This window comes from Phascolarctos cinereus, unplaced genomic scaffold, assembly GCF_003287225.1.
Source record: "Phascolarctos cinereus isolate Bilbo 61053 unplaced genomic scaffold, phaCin_HiC Scaffold_5;HRSCAF=322, whole genome shotgun sequence".
Classification (NCBI taxonomy): Eukaryota; Metazoa; Chordata; class Mammalia; order Diprotodontia; family Phascolarctidae; genus Phascolarctos; species Phascolarctos cinereus.
Window position 1 is genome coordinate 399,234,666 of NW_027555958.1, and position 17,027 is coordinate 399,251,692.

A 17,027-nucleotide genomic window follows, 5' to 3' on the forward strand; every position below is an offset into this window, starting at 1 on the left:
GGCCTCTTTAAGAAGTGAGTCAATTCTTACTAGCTATGTGACTCTGGGCAAGTCACTTAACCCCAATTGCCTAAAAAAGAAGAAGGAGAAGAAGAGAAAGAAGGAGAAGAAGAAGAGAAAGAAGAGAAAGAAGAAGAAGAAGGAGAAGAAGGAAAGAAGAAGAAGAAGAAGAGAAGAAGAAGAAGAAGAAGAAGAAGAAGAAGAAGAAGAAGAAGAAGAAGAAGAAGAAGAAGAAGAAGTGAGTCAAGGAAAGTTGGAAGCTGTGGTTGAGAGAACAGCCACAAAACTGCCTTTCTGAGGCCTACCATGGGGAAATCACTATCAGATCTGGAGCCCCAACTGAGCCAGGAAACTTTCTTAGACATATGGAATTTACAATGGAACAATATGCAAGATGATTTATCAAATGCAGATGATATAAAGCTTGCCTCACCAGACAACATAAGCTGGCTGGAAAATGAGGATGAAAACCCTGGATTTCAAGTAACTGCACCTCCAGTTAACCTGCCCACATCATCTACCATTCTTCCCAAAAGGACTATCCTGGTGAGTATGGCTTCAGGCTTGGTTTTCTACACTACGGAACAGCCAAGTCTGTTACCTGTATGTACTCCTCTGAGCTGAACAAGCTATTTTGCCAGCTGGCCAAAACCTGCCCTGTCCAGCCCTGGGTCACCTCACCACCATCCACTGGTGCCTGAGTTCAAGCCATGGTTAATTATAAGAAGTCAGAACTCAAGGCCAAAGTGGTTAAGTGCTGTTCCCACCATGAACGATGCACCAAGCACATAGTTGCCCTGGCACCCTCATGGCACCTGATCCGGATGGAAGTAAACCTAAGGGATGAATACCTAAATGATGCCATCACCATGCAACAGAATCTGTCCATTCCTTATGAGTCCCTGGAGGTCAGCTGTGATTGTACTACAATTCATGAAAATTATATGTGTAACAGTTCCTGCATGGGTGGCATGAACTGATTCCTGATCCTCACCATCATAACTCTGGAAGACTCCAGTGGTCAGTTCCTTGGACTGGAAGAAACCAGAGGACTGAAGAGGAAAATTTCTGCAAGAAGGGAGGCCATAACCCACAGACATCCTTTGAGAGCAATAAGCATGCATGGCCCACAACTCCTGGCAGCACCCTCAAGTCTAAAAAGAAGCTAATGGATAGAAAATATTTCAGCCTCCAGATTGGGAATTGCAACTGCTATGAGCTGCTCCAGGAGCTGAATGAAGCCTTGGAACTGAAAGATGCTCATAGTGGGAAAGAACCTGAGGGGAGCTGTGCCCAGCACAGCCAATTGAAGTCCAAGGAAGGAGATTCTACCCCCTGTAAAGGCAAAGACTTTTGGTGAAAAGTGAAGTTCCTGACTCTGACTGAACCACCCCAGAGCCCCTCTGTTTCTTATTTCCGACATACAACCTTTCCTTTAAGATTCCCCATCTTCATCCTTCCCCCTTATTCCAGCTTGAATGTCTAAGCCTCAAACAATATTAAAGTGTTCCTTGCTAAAACTGATAAATTAAAGAGGTGTGGGGCCTTTCTCCACTAGGCCATGCTTCCTCACTGTGTTATTCATTCATCTGCCTCTTCATGACCATAGCACTCCAGTACTGTCTATAGGGTTTTGTTGGCAAAGATAGTGGAGTCGTTTGCCATTTTCTTTTCCAGTGGATTACGGCAAACAGAAGTTAAGTGACTTGGTCGCACAGCTAAGTGTCTGAGGCCAATTTGAACTCAGGTCTTCCTGATTCCAGGCACCACTTTATATCTATTGAACCACCTAGAGTCTAAAAGAGGGGGTAGTGCTATCTGAGAAAAGTGTTCTGAATAAAAATATTAGAAGCATTGGAACCATAGACTTAGAACTGAGGGAAGAGGCCCCCTTGTTTTATAGGTGAGGAAACTAAGGCCCAGAGAGTGACTTACCAAGGTTACAGATAGTAAGTGAGAAACAGGATCTAAACCCAGAATTACAAAGTGATGGGTATGCTTCCATTCAGCCATACTGCCTTTCTAGACTAGAGGCCTTGTTTAGAGCCATGATGGTTTCTTGAAATTATTACATGTGTATCTGCCATTTTGGAAAGTATGTGCGTATTCACTTAGTATGTGTTCCTGGTAAGGTGGGGGAGGATGACAGAAGGATGTCAGGAAAGTGGGTGGTAACAAATAGTTGTTGATGGGCTGACATCTCTGATAAAATGAGCTATCTTCTCCTTATCCCCAGGATTTATACTCTGAAATGTTCACTGGAATGTTCTTCTACCCAAATGTTTTATACCCTGACTCTGAAGTTTTATTTTCACTAACCTCTATTTAGCATTTTCTTTCATGATGAATGTAGGGAACAAACATTTTGAGAAGGAAACCATAAGTTTCACCAGACTGTCCAAGGGGTTAACATAAAAATGGTTAAGAACACCAGCTCTAGGCCCAGATTCTCAGGAACACATTAAAGCAAGGTGAACTTTCTCCACCCCCACAGATTCCTCCTTCCTCATTTTCTCCCACAAACTCTTACCTTTTTTTTTTGTATCTCTATGCTATTTTTATATAATGTCTTATTTTCAAATACAGAGTTAATACTAAAAAAAAATATGTGAGTCAAGGAATGGCCCTTTTAATTAAAAATATGAAACTGGGAGAGTAAGACCTTAAGGGTTTCTGGCCAAAAAAAAAAGTTATTCTTTACATTCACTCTAAGCCAGGAGGGCCCAAAAAATAACCATTAAGTGGTGCTTGGGCAGGGAGCTATTGTTTCCCAATCTATGAGCTCCAGAGTGAATTGAGTTTGAGGCTTGGTCTTTGAGAGAAAGAGAGAGACAGACAGACAGAGAGAGAGAGACAGACAGACAGACAGAGAGAGAGAGAGAGATGTAGCCAGGTGGAGAAAATGAGGCTGCACAGCCTCTTGCACAGCTTTCCCTCACTCAAATCAGTCAACCATAATTCATGTCATCATCTCCCTGATGTTATGGTCCTCTTTGAGAACAAATGACAAACACAATTTTAAGAGTTCCTATTTTTATCATTTCCCAATATGTTTTACTATTCCTTCAAGGGAAGAAATGGAAGATAGGAAAATAATCTACCATGGACAAAGTATTTTATTTAATTTACTATGAGCATTATATGAATTCTACCTCTCATGTATATGTGCTTTAATAACTTTCTAGAAGATAAATAAAAGCTTTTAAGAGAGATAAAGCATTGCATTACTTTATGTCCAAATGTTTACTAATGGCACAGAGTGTAAATATATCTGATTTTATCAATCCTTTGGAACACATTGTATAGTTTTTGTCATTTTTCTTTATTATATGTCAACAGATAATATACTTTTAAAAACATTTGAGATGAAATAAAGTATATTTCCAACCCATTGTTTTCTTGTATGATAGCTTCTATTAAAAATTTTGAATAGGAATTTATACAGTGTGATACATAGGAGCCCCCAACACATATTAAGATATTCATTTCTGATATCAAAATATTCTTATAAAAATACTCTCTTAATTAATAACTTATTAAATTATATTTACTTTGAGTTGAGTTCTAAATTTAATGTCAGATATTGATAGTCCATCTTTGAAAATCATAAAGATTGACATGCAATACAAGGCAACAGTCTAATACTCATAACCGCTGAGTCTATAAACCACACAATGCTTGCTATACAAACATCAAAAGTGGAATCTGAGGGGAAGAGACTGTGAAGAAGAAATAGCTTTTTCTAGCTTAAACCATACACTAAGCAGATTCCACAGCAGGCTATTAGATTTATTCTTTCAGCAACAAAAACAGAAGCAAAATAATGATTTTTCCCCTCTCACTTGCCTCTTCTGTAGACTTTAAGGGTATTAGTGTAATATGCAAAGGGAACAGAAAACATTCGGGCAATAAAATATACAGTCAGGGATTTAGCAAAGCCAAAGATAGTCCCCTGTCTGAATATGAAAAAAAAAATAAACTCATGAAAGTATCATGTGAAGATTATAGTTCCAAGTATGGGAAGAAATCAAAGAGCAGCAGGTTAGAAAGTAAACAATCCCTATAAAGCTTTCAATGGAAAGAACCAAGATGGGTTGATAAAAGAATGCAAAAGCATTCCACCAGAGGAACCCAGATCCAAATCATGTCCATGTCTGTAGGGTTTTTCTCCTGTCTGATTCTATAAATCCCCTGTCCACAGAAAGTCAGTGTAGATTATCTCAATGAAGCCCTGCTGTGTGTGTGTGTATGTGTGTGTTTGTGTGTCTATGTGTGTATGTGCATGTCTTGTACCTGTTATATTTTGTTTTATATATATATGTGTGTGTGTGTGTGTGTGTGTGTGTGTGTGTATGTGTGTGTGTGTGTGTGTGTGTACCTGTTATGTTTAGGTATGTGTGTATCAATGTGTTTGCATATGTCAATAACATATGTACATACATGCATATATGTTTACATAAATACCACATGCATGCATATATGCATGTATATACACATGTGTGTTTGTTTCTTGTACCTGTTATATTTAGGTTGTTAGGCTGTTGTTGTTAAATTTGTTTTTTTTTTCTCATCCATTTTTATGTCTCAAAGAGTTCTATCCTGGTGCCTTTTTGCACTTTGGAGCAGAACCTGGGTGTTAGAAGGCTGTCAGAAGAATGTAAAATTTGACTTGTTTTACTAAGCAGGAATGACTTTCAGAATATTCCTGACCACACATACTGGCTTCTGCCCGTGAGGAGACTCAGCTAAGTGTAATGAAGCCAACAGTAGATTGTGTTCTTGGGGTTGATCATGATAATGATTCAAAGACATGTGTAGAACAGATTAAACATTAATTTAAACAGTCCTTCTGCAGTCAAGAGATGAATAATAGCAAAAAGGAAACTGATGGAGCTAAGAATTACATACATTTATGTGATGGGGGAACAATCCAATGAGAGCTCAGTCCCTAAAACATACATACTATGTGTACTTGGTACAACCCAACATGCAAACTTACTGAGATTTCATCTGCAAATGTATGGTACAAGGGCCTCCTCCTCTCACATCAGAACATGCACAAGTACTCACTGACTTTCCTGGAAACATATTGCATGGTAATGAAAAGCTTTTCAATTGGTTGTTGAGCTAAAACAGAGAAAACATACAAAGGCTCTGAAGGAATGAACTACCATTCTCTTTCCTGGTAACTTTCAAGTAGGGAGGAAGAAATACTCTGGGTGGTTAGGAAAGTAATAGTCATTATTTCCTTAGCTCCCCAACTGGTATACATTTGTCAGTAAATGCATGTCAATTTCTTTGTGCATATTCTTTCCTAACCTCAGGTGAATCAGTACATGATCCATTGAAAATCTCTTCAGCAAATGAAGTCTAGAGTATTGGTAGCTGAGTTTAGTGAGAAGTCAGTCCAAAGAACAGACCTCTCTGATCTACTCTAATGGGGAATCAACCTAATCATGTAGTTGAGCAATTCATCCATTAACTGCCATATAGAAAAGTAAACCTGGTGAGGAATTTTCAAAGGGAGAAAAGGATACCTAGGTCCAGGAAGTACTAATGCTCCACATAGTTTTCAGTTAAAATAATGTTTTATAGTATTCCTGCTTAGAAAACAAAAGACAGTGCAAGAATGACCAGAATATATTTGCCCATTCAAATAGTTACAAAGAAGTCTTAGTTTTCAAGAGAAGACTAATCTAAGGATGGTTTCTTTTGAAGCAAATAAGTGATATATTAGATGGAACCATTATCTTAGAATTAGGAAGACCTAAATTCAATTCCTATCTCAGATACTCCCTAGGTGACCCTGGTATATCTTTAAATTCTCTGGCTCAGTTTCCTACTGTGGAAGATGGCCTTTTTGAACTCTAAAGTCTCTCCTAGCTTTAAATTTATGATCTTAAAGATTTTATGATACAAATCTTAGAGAGATTGTGTATGAAGCTGTGGGAAATAGGCTCTAGTCAGAATAATACAATTTTGTTCTAATCCAAAACCTAATTTCAGTTCCTTGTGTACTTTGTGCCTTTGCATTGTCTTTTCATTGAGTTCTTCTCATCTTACAGATTTTCTGAGGATGCCATATAGGCTATCCAATCAATTCCCAAATAACTATATTGTATTATGAGTATCTGTGTAGGAATTGAGGATGATTCACATATGAAGCGTTCTAGTTACACACGTAAGTCAAATTGTGGAAATTTTATTGTATTTATTCAGATATTAATCAATGATCTAAACAATTAAAATATGACCCTGAGAAGTCAAGAACCCTGGATAAGAACCTATCAATACATATGAGCCAAAGATAGCCCTTAATCAGATATATAACATTACTGAGAAATAAGAGATGTCCAGTATGGCCATATGCTTCAGTGGCATTCAAAAATATTTAATGAAAAAAAAAAAAGAAAAATCCATCATTCCATTGATAAGGTCCTTTATGAAGGATTTACTAAAAACTATGGACAGCACAAGAAGTTTACTGTATAAGAGAGGAAGAGTGGTTTTGATCTGTACTTTTGAAGCAAATATCCATAGTAGTAAGATCTTCCAAGGTCTCAAAATAATTTTGCAGCATTTCTAATCATTTTTTAATAAATTTGAAGTCAGTTTATACTAATGGGAAATGAAGAACAACTAAGCTTTAATTCATTAATTTGTTCACTCTCTCCCATCAGGTGTGTCAAAATATTTCCTTTTCTGACTAGCATTTTTTTAAGAGAGAGAGGTCAAGGTAAGTGGAGAGGAATGATGATTTGCAGGATAATATATGTCTATAAGAATATTTTGAGTAACACCAAACCCAGCAAAAGATTAAGCCTCCAACATGAACATATCCATTAACCCAAAACAACGTTATAAGTCTTTAGGGACAATATTTTCATGTCCCTATCTCAAGTCATAATGAAAAGAGTTGATATAGTATATGCAGCAAGCTGAGATTTTAGGAAGCTGACGATTAAGGGAGTTTTACATCTGTGCTGACAATACTGTTCTTAGCAAACAGAGTGAATCCACATAGCATTTATTTTCTTTAAAAAGAACTTTCACACCTTTCTGCTCTGGTGGCTACCCAAACAGATGGTAAAGCAAGGAGCCTAGATCAGAGGACAACATCTTCATTGACTAGCAAACTGATTTTGCTGCCTGAAACTTACCAAATCATCTTTTTTCAGTGGGGAAAACAACTCATGGAAGTAAGGAATTCAGTCAAGTCTGAAATTGAATAAATGGATGCTTTGGCCAACGAATCACCTATTCCACATTTTTTCCCCAGAACTTTCAAACCATTTTGAAATTGTCATATAGATTCAGGTAACAACAAAGGCATTTCCTATCTCTGTGAGGTCCATATAAGCCATGTCACCTTCATTCTGTTTTTATTTGTCACAAAAAAAGAATGACACAGCCTTTGAGGTGAACTTTTGATGCCAGATTTGTAAATACATTTCTGTCAGGAAATGATCCAGGTTGACTTTCCTCATACGAAACTAGAAAGTATTAGATTTTGATAACCAGAGAGTTTCTTCTTATATGTAAATGATTTTTATTTGATCCAGTGGGGACTCAAGCTGTCATCAGCAACTTTCTTACTCAGGATTTATACAGAAGGGATGAGATAAAACCTAAGAAGTAAGAAATTCATCAGTGCCATCCCCAAGAAGGAAAATATAAACATGAATAAAAAAGGGGCATTTTAAAGATTTCTTGTAACTTTATCTATACCTTAAGCTTATTAAATTTAGCCCTTTGTCTATCTCTCAGAAAAAATCTTAAAAAATCACAAAGAGAATTACTTATTTACTTAGGATTATAGGTAAAGCTGGGAATGGGGAAAAGAATAACTGCGAAATCCAATTTCTTTATTATAACACTCCTGAAAGAGAGAAACCCAGATGGGAGAAATGTTTAGGGTAAGTGAAAAGACTAGGTGGACCAACTTTTGGCTACCAAAGAGGGATCATGGAGGGAGGAGAAGGGAGTAAGGAACGAATCTTATGATAGGAAGCAAAGCTTAATGTATAGGTTACTAGAACTGAAGTCAGGACAGTCTATATTGAAATTCCACCTCTAGCTTTGTTGCTATTGGAGAGTCTATTAACTTTTCTGAGTGAGTCACTTCAGATATAAAATGAACATTGCAATGCCTGTAACAGCTACTTCTAAAAGTTGACATAAAGTTCAAATCAGATAATTTGCTGTTTTGGTAAGCTTTAGTTTCTTCTTCCTTGGTGGTAGCTTTGTCCTTTTCATTCTTGATACTAATAATTTGGATTTCTTCTCTCTTTTTTTACATTAAATTAACCAAAGGTTTATCTATTTTATTGGTTTTTCCACAAAACCAGCTCTCAGTTTTATTTATTAGTTCAATACTTTTATTAGTCGCAATTTTATTAATTTTTCCTTTGGTTTTCAATATTTCTAATTTAGTGTTTAGTTGAGGATTTTTAAGTTGTTCTTTTTCTAGTTTTTTAGTTGTATGCCCAATTCATTAATCTCCTCTTTTTCTATTTTATTTATGTAAGCATTTAGAGATATAAAACTTCCCCTAAGAACTGCTTTCACTGCATCCCATAAGTTTTGGTATGTTGTCTCATTATTATCATTCTCTTGAATGAAATTATTGTTTCTATGATTTGTTGTTTGACCCAATCATTTTTTAGGATTAGATTATTTAGTTTCCAATTATTTTTTAGTCTATCTTTCCATGGCCCTTTATTACATATAATTTTTATTGCATCATGATCTGAAAAGGATGCATTTAATATTTCTGCCTTTCTGCATTGGATTGTGAGGTTTTTATGCCCTAGTACATGGTCAATTTTTGTGTATGTGCCATGTACTGCCAGAAAAAAGTATATTCCTTTCTATCCCCATTCAGTTTTCTCCAGAGGTCTATCATACCTAACTTTTCTAATGTTCTATTCACCTCCTTAACTTCTTTCTTGTTTATTTTGTGGTTAGATTTATCTAGTGCGAGAGGGGAGGTTCAGGTCCCCCACTAGTATAGTTTTGCTGTCTATTTCTTCCTGTAACTCCCTGAACTTCTCCTAAGAATTGGATGCTATACCATTTGGTGCATATATGTTTAGTAATGATATTACTTCATTGTCTATGGTGCCTTTTAGCAGGATGTAGTTTCCTTCCTTATCTCTTTGATTAGATCTATTTTTGCTTTTGCTTTGTCTGAGATCAGGATTGCTACCCCTGCTTTTTTTACTTCAGCTGAAGCATAATATATTCTGCTCCAGCCTTTTACCTTTACCCTGTATGTGTCACTCTTTTTCAAATGTGTTTCCTGTAAACAACATATTGTAGGATTATGGTTTTTAATCCATTCTGCAATCCATTTCCGTTTTATGGGAGAGTTCATCCCATTCACATTCACAGTTATGATTACTATCTGTGTCTTTTTCTCCATCCTTTTCCCCCATTTATGCTTTTCTTTCTCCTTTTTCCTTTCCCCCTTCACTAGTGTTTTGCTTTTGACCACTGCCTCCTTCAGTCCCTCCTCCCTTTTATTATCCCTTTCCCTTTTCTTCCCCTTTACTCTTACTGCTTCTTCCCTCCCTTCTTTCCCCCTCCCTTTCTTCCCCCTCCTTTTCTTTCCCTTTTCCCTCCTACTGCCTATAGGGCAAGTTAGATTTCTATACCTAACTGATTATGTTATGCCCTTCTTGAGCCAAATCTGATGAGAGTAAGGTTCAAACAATGCTCCCCCCCTCCCTTCTTTCCCTCTGCTGTAATAGGATTTTGTGTCTTTTCCTGTAATGTAATTTACCCTTGTCTGCCTCCTCCTTTCTCAGTACATTTTCTAAGATCAGATTGATCCACTTATTTGGATCCATTTAACTCACTTGATTAGATTTTTTTTTTATCATTACATCAAAGTCAACTAATATCCACCCTCTTTATGTATACTCCTTTAACATAGTGTAATAACAATACAGTTCTCAGGGGTTGCAACTGTCATATTCCCTTGTATGGGTTTAAACGTCCACCCCCCCTTATTAACAACACATTGTATCTTTCTGTCCCTTTTACCTTTTTAAGTCGTTCTTGAGTCCTGTACTTGAAGATCAAATTTTTTGTTGAGCTCTGGTCTTTTTATCAGGAAAGTTTGGAAGTCTCCTATTTCATTGAATATCCACCTCCTCCCTTGAAAAATCATGCTCATTTTTGCTGGGTAATTGATCCTTGGCTGCATTCAAAGCTCCTTTGCTTTATGGAATATCATGCTCCAAGCCCTACAGTCTTTTAATGTAGAAGCTGCAAGGTCCTGTGTAATCCTGACTGTGGTTCCATGATATTTAAATTGTTTCTTTCTGGCTGCTTGCAGCACCTTCTCTGTCATCTGATAATTTTGGATTTTGCTGTTATATTCCTTGGCATTGTCAATTTGGGATCTCTTTCAGGTGGTGACAGGTGTATTCTTTCCATGGTTTTTTTCCCTTCTTGTTCTAGGACTTCAGGGCAGTTTTCCTTTATGATTTCCTGAAAGATACTGTCCAGGCTTTTTTTTTCATCATGATTTTCAGGTAGTCCAATAATTTTTAAGTTATCTCTCCTGAATCGATTTTACAGGTCGGTTTTTTTTTACCGATGAAGTATTTTATGTTTTCATCTATTTTTTTCATTTTTTTGTTTCTGTTTGAGTGAGTCTTGCTCTCTCATAGAGACATTAGTTTCCATTTGTCCAATTCTAGTTTTTAACAGATTGTTTTCTTCTGTTAGTTTTTGTCCTTCCTTCTTCAATTGGCCAATTGTGTTTTTTAGGGACTTGTTTTCTTCAGTGTATTTTTTTTCCAATTGACCAATTGTATTTTTGAAGGACTCTTCTACCTCTCTCATTTGACTTTTAAAATCCTTCTTGAGCTCTTCTAAGAAGGCTTTTTGGGCTTCAGACCAGTTCATATTCCATTTTGATGTTGCAGATGTGGGTTTGTTGACAATGTTGTCCTCTTTAGAATACCTGTCTTGATTTTTCACTCTTCTCATAATATGAATCTATTGGACATTTGTTTTTACTCATGTTTTCTTTATTCCCTGGCCTTTAAAGAGACTGAGCTCTCTTGCTGGGTAACAGAGGTCACTGACCCAAGTTTCATGTGTTGGGAGCCTAGGTCTTGGTCACTAGCTTTGTGTGCTGGGGCCTCTTAAGCTGGGAATTGGAGGCTGTAGGATTCTGGCGGCTTACCTTGTGTTGGACTGGAATCAGCAAGGCTGGAACTTTCAGGCAATTCTAGGTTGCCTGCTTTTCCTTTCCTTTAGCTTTCTTCAGCTCCCTTTAGATGGGTGCTAAGGGGTGTTTATCTGCCTGAGGCCCCCTGCAGTGTTGTCTCCCTCCTTTCTGCTAATGCACTGGGAGATTCCTTTGTGGTAGAGTGCCGAGGCATCTGGTGGTTTTCTGAGCTGGTTTCCACTGGTTCCCCTCCACCCTCACTGAAGTACTTGGAGGTCCAGGTGACGGTGTTTGCCTGCTGTACCACCTGTGCTTCAGGATTTCTTCAGAATTGGAGGCTGCAGGGCTCTGACAGCTCACCTGGCGTTGGGCTGGAACTAGCAAGGCTGGGGCTTTAGGAAGCCTTTAGCTTGTTTTCTTCACCTCCTTTCATAATGCCACAGGGTACTTCTCAGCCTGAAGCCCAGTGTAGTTCTGCCTCCCTTATTTTTGCTGAGGAACTGGGAGACCCATTTGCTAGGCTGCTGCACTGCTGCTCCCCATCTTTCTTCTATTTCAGCTGTTCCAGGGGATTTTTCTGGGGTGATATTTTCTGGGTTTTCAGAGATTGATAGGGGAGAGTGAGAGCAGCTATCTTTTCACTCCGCCATCTTGGCTCCTGGAAGTGGAATGTTTTGGTAAGCTCTAAGCCCTATATATATATATATATATATATATATATATATTATATATATATATATATATATATATATATATATATATATATATATATATTGATAATGAGCATCTCTATTTAATGACTGGTTAGCACTCCAGTACCAATAAATCTCAGATCAAATTCATTAGTATTACCCCAAACTTATCTCTCCATACTTTTAGCTTCTTTACTTCCATTAACAAGACTACCATTTTTTCTATTGACAAGAATAGAAACCTGATAATAATTTTCTACTTCTTTATTTATTCTCACTTCTTACTTCCATTAATAACACATTGTGGTATGTTTTCCGATCAATATTACTGTTTTTCATATTAGTTATTGCTATGGTATGTTTTGACCCATTCATTATTCGGAATGTTGTGATTAAGTTTCCATGTAGGAAATGAGGCCATAAATGTAGGACTAGAAAAGGACCTAAGAGGATAATTCATCCAAAGCCCTCTTTTGATAGATGAGGAAACTGAAGCCCAGAGAAGTAGGAAAGGTCATCTGTTGAGATGAGTAATTTTATTTGGTTAGCAGACTTAGGTGAAGAACCTCTTCTTCCAAGGAAGATAAGGAACTACCCTGTAACTTATCATCTTACAGAGTTGTGCAGGACACTCAAAAGTTAAGTTACTTGACTACAGGCAGACAACAAGAATTTGGCAGAAGTAAAATATGAACACAGGTTTTTCTGACTCCAACACTGACTTTCTATTCATTTACTCATGCTCCATTTCTTTTTAACAAGTTCTACCTAGGGATGTTATCTAACCAAATTTGGCACTTGGACTTTCAGTTCTGTAAAAAAACACTTGTATTTTGTCCCTCATTTTTTATCATTATGTTTTTGATGTTATTGTCCAAAACCTTTAGCAATTATTTAAGGAATAATCAGTGGACAGTCCATTTGCATTTTTTAAAATCCACACCATATCAGGAGATCAAAAGAAGTTTTGATCAAGTTGATTTGACTCTTTATATAGGATTTATATGAAAACAGGGATATTGTAGGGTAGAACCAGGATGGTGGAGCAAAAGCAGTGACTTCCTTGAGCTCTCCCCCAAGCCCCTCCAAATACCTATAAAAATGGCTCTAATAAAGCAGCAGAACCCATAAAAAGACAGTGAACAAATTTACAACCCAAGAAAGCTTGAATGGGTAGATTGCACCAAGTGCAATTTGGCTTGGATGAACAAGGCAAGGAAGAACTTGGTGAACCTGGAGCATGCCTCAGTGGACTGAATCACGGGCAACTGTGGCAGTTTCCAGAATTCTCAAGCCATGAATGCCAAAGACAACTTAGAAGGTCAGTGAGGAAAACTCTGTGACTGGTGAGACAGAGAAGCGCAGTCTCAGGCCCAGTCCCCAAGGTTAGCCAGGGGTGTCTGTTGTTTCCAGAGCTTCTTGCTCACAGACAGTGTGGGAATTGGGTGGCTGAGCAGACGGGGATTGCAGGGATCTCTCTGCTGGTGCAAGATTCTCTTTTTTGCCCATGCTTGGATCTGGGTCACTGTTCTGGGTGGCAGTCCCGTGGCAAGGAGGAGTGTTGGCATGGTGGAACTTGTAATGGCTGTGGAGAGAAAATCCTCCTCATAGTTCCAAGGCAGAAAAGAGTGCTTGTGGTCACTCATAGACCAGAGCACAGACAAGGAAAGGAGTAAACACCTCACCCCTTATCATAACACCTTGGAAGATCTGATAATTTACAGGTCCCTAGAAGCATCTCTGAAAACAGCTGCACAAAGCCCCTGAAGCTTGGGACAGTACATTCTCCACACTGGAATCATACCCCTACCTTAACAAAGTTTAAAACTCAAGTAATTGGTTGGGATCTTGAATAAACAAAGGTCCAAAAAAAGTCAGACCATGGAATCTTTCTTTGGTAACAAAGAAGATCAAAACATACAACCAAAAGAAGACAACAAAGTCAAAGCTCTTACATTCAAAGCCTCCAAGAAAAGTATGAATCAGTCCTAGGCCATGGAAGAGCTCAAAAAGGATGTTGAAAAGCAAGTAAGAGAAATAGAAAGAAAACTGGGAAGAAAAATGAGATTGATGCAAGAAAATCATGAAAAACATGTCAACAGCTTGCCAAAGGAGACCTAAAAAAATACTGAAGAAAATAAAACCTTAAAAAAAAATAGCCTAACCCAAGTGGCAAAGAGGCCCAAAAAGCCAGTAAGGAGAAGAATGACCTAAAAAGTAAAATTGGCAAAATGGAAAAGGAAGTCCAAAAGATTACTGAAGGAAGACAGGGAAAACATTTGAACATTGATAGGTCTGCTACCTGTGCAACTGAAGAATCAGTTGCCTTGATAAACTGCTCATAGATCTTCTGAAGTACTGAAGTAAAAGCATGTACAGTTGATATTTTCCATGACACAGCATTTCCATTCTTTCCCTCATTTTAAGTATCTCCCTATCTATTGGCTTCTTCTTTGTAATGAATCTGCATTAGACATTTAGTTAGGCAGTACAGCTGGAAAAAGAGATGGGTAAACTTGCGTTTGAATCATGCCTCATATTCTTACTAGCTACGTGACCATAGGCAAGATGTGTAACTTTTTTAGCCTCAGTTTTATCATTTATAAAATGGGCAAATAAAAGCATCTACCTGAAGGAGGTATAATGAGCATCAAATGACATAACATTAGCATATTGCTTTGCAAATGCTAAAATGTATATAGTTGTTATTTAAGTATGCATTTTAATTGTACTGATTTCCTTAAAATGAAAAAAAAACCAGCATACGTTTCTTTGAAGTCATAAAATCGAGAACAAAATTTATCACTGTTTTAAAATCCATATAGAATTAGCCTTAAATAATACCTCAATTATAGAAATGTTATGAGGCAAAATCTTCATGGCAAAATATATATGTTAGTGCAAGATTTAATGTTTTAAAATATCATAGATAAAATTAGAAAGACAACCTCCAGAAATGAAACATTTACTGAAAAGGTAATTTTTCATATAAAAAGTAGTTAGATGGTACAGTGGATAGAGCTATTGTATGATGAAGACCGTTGAGCAAGTCAATTAATCTCTCTTAGTGTCATTTTCCTCATGTGTAAAATGAGAATCATGACCTCACAGATTTGTTGTAAGGATAAGAAATGATTTTTTTAATTCATTTTTTTTTAGTATTTTTAAAAATTTATTAATTTATTTTTATTTATCAACAATCACTTCCATATGCTTTTGAGTTTAAAATTTATCTCCCCCTTCCTCCCCACCACCCTCCCCAACACAGTGCACAATCTGATATAGGCTACACATTTACATTCCTATTAAACATGTTTTCACATTAGTGAAGTTGTAAGTAAAAATTACTCACTAGCGTTTTGTTGTTGACTGCAGCCTCCTTGTTGACTGAGGTCCTTCCCACTCTTTCCTTTTTCTCACCCTTTAGCCTTACTGCTTCTTCCCTTCCTTCTATCCCCCCTCCCTTTTCTTTCCTCTTTGCCCTCCTACTGCCTATAGGGCAAGTTAGATTTCCATACCTAATTGATTGTGTTATTCCCTTCTTTAGCCAAATCTAATGAGAGTAAGGTTCAAACAATGCCCACCCCCCTCCCTTCTTTCCCTCTGCTGTAATAGGATTTTGTGTGTTTTCCTGTAATGTAATTTACTCTTGTCTTCCTCCTTCTTTCTCAGTACATTTTCTAAAATTAGACTAATCTACTCACTTGGATCCATTTAATCCTCTTGCTTAGATTTTTTTGTATCATCACATCAAACTCAATTTATACCCACCCCCTTTATGCATACTCCTTTAGCATGGTGTAATAACAATACAGTTCTCAAGAGTTGCAAGTGTCATTTTCCCTTGTAGAGATGTAAACAGTCCACCCTTATTAACAACATATTGTATCTTTCTGTCCATTTTACCTTTTTATGTCTTTCTTGAATCTTGTACTTGAAGATCAAATTTTTTGTTGAGCTCTGGTCTTTTTATCAGGAAGGTTTGGAAGTCCCCTATTTCATTTAATATCCATCTCCTCCTTTGAAAAATGATGCTCATTTTTGCAGGGTAGTTGATCCTTGGCTGCAATCCAAGCTCCTTTGACTTATGGAATATCATGTTCCATGCTGTGCGGTCTTTTAATGTAGAAGCTGCAAAGTCCTGTGTAATCCTGACTATAGTTTCATGATATTTAGATTGTTTCTTTCTGGCTGCTTGCGGCACCTTCTCTTTCACGTAGAAATTTTGGAATTTTGCTATTGTATTCCTTGGCGTTGTGAATTTGGGATCTCTTTGAGGTGGTGACTGGTGTATTCTTTCTATGTTTACCTTACCCTCTGTTCCTAGGACTTCAAGGCAGTTTCCCTTTATGATTTCCTGAAAGATACTGACCAGGCTCTTTTTTTCATCATGATTTTCAGGTAGTCCAATAATTTTTAAATTGTCTCTCCTGAATTGATTTTCCAGGTTGGGTGTTTTACCAATGAAGTATTTTATGTTTTCATCCATTTTTTCATTTTTTTGTTTCTGTTTGACTGATTCTTGCTCTCTCACAGAGTCATTAGATTCCATTTGTCCAATTCTAGTTTTTAACAGATTGTTTTCTTCTGTTACTTTTTGTACTTCCTTCTTCAACTGGCCAATTGTGTTTTTTAGGGACCTGTTTTCTTCAGTGTACTTTTTTCCAGTTTGCCAATTGTGTTTTTTAGGGACTCTTCTACCTCTCTCATTTGATTTTTAAAATCCTTCTTGAGCTCTTCTAAGAAGGCTTTTTGGGCTTCAGACCAGTTCATATTCCCTTTTGTTGTTGCAGATGTGGGTTTGTTGACAATGTTGTCCTCTTCAGAATACCTGTCTTGATTTTCACTCTTCTCATAATATGAATCTATTGGACATTTGTTTTTACTCATGTTTTCTTTATTCCCTGGCCTTTAAAGAGACTGAGCTCTCTTGCTGGGTAACAGAGGTCACTGACCCAAGCTTCTTGTGTTGGGAGCCTAGGTCTTGGTCACTAGCTTTGTGTGCTGGGGCCTCTTAAGCTGGGAATTGGAGGCTGTAGGATTCTGGCAGCTTGCCTTCTGTTGGGCTGGAATCAGCAAGGCTGGAACTTTCAGGCAATTCTAGGTTGCCTGCTTTTCCTTTCCTTTAGCTTTCTTCAGCTCCCTTTAGA

General features: G+C 37.4%; 1 pseudogene; it reads left to right on the top strand.

The window, feature by feature from the left end:
* Window positions 1-306: 306 nt before the first annotated feature.
* Window positions 307-1,386, top strand: LOC110206741 (cellular tumor antigen p53 pseudogene; annotated as a pseudogene).
* The last annotated feature ends 15,641 nt before the right edge of the window (window positions 1,387-17,027 follow it).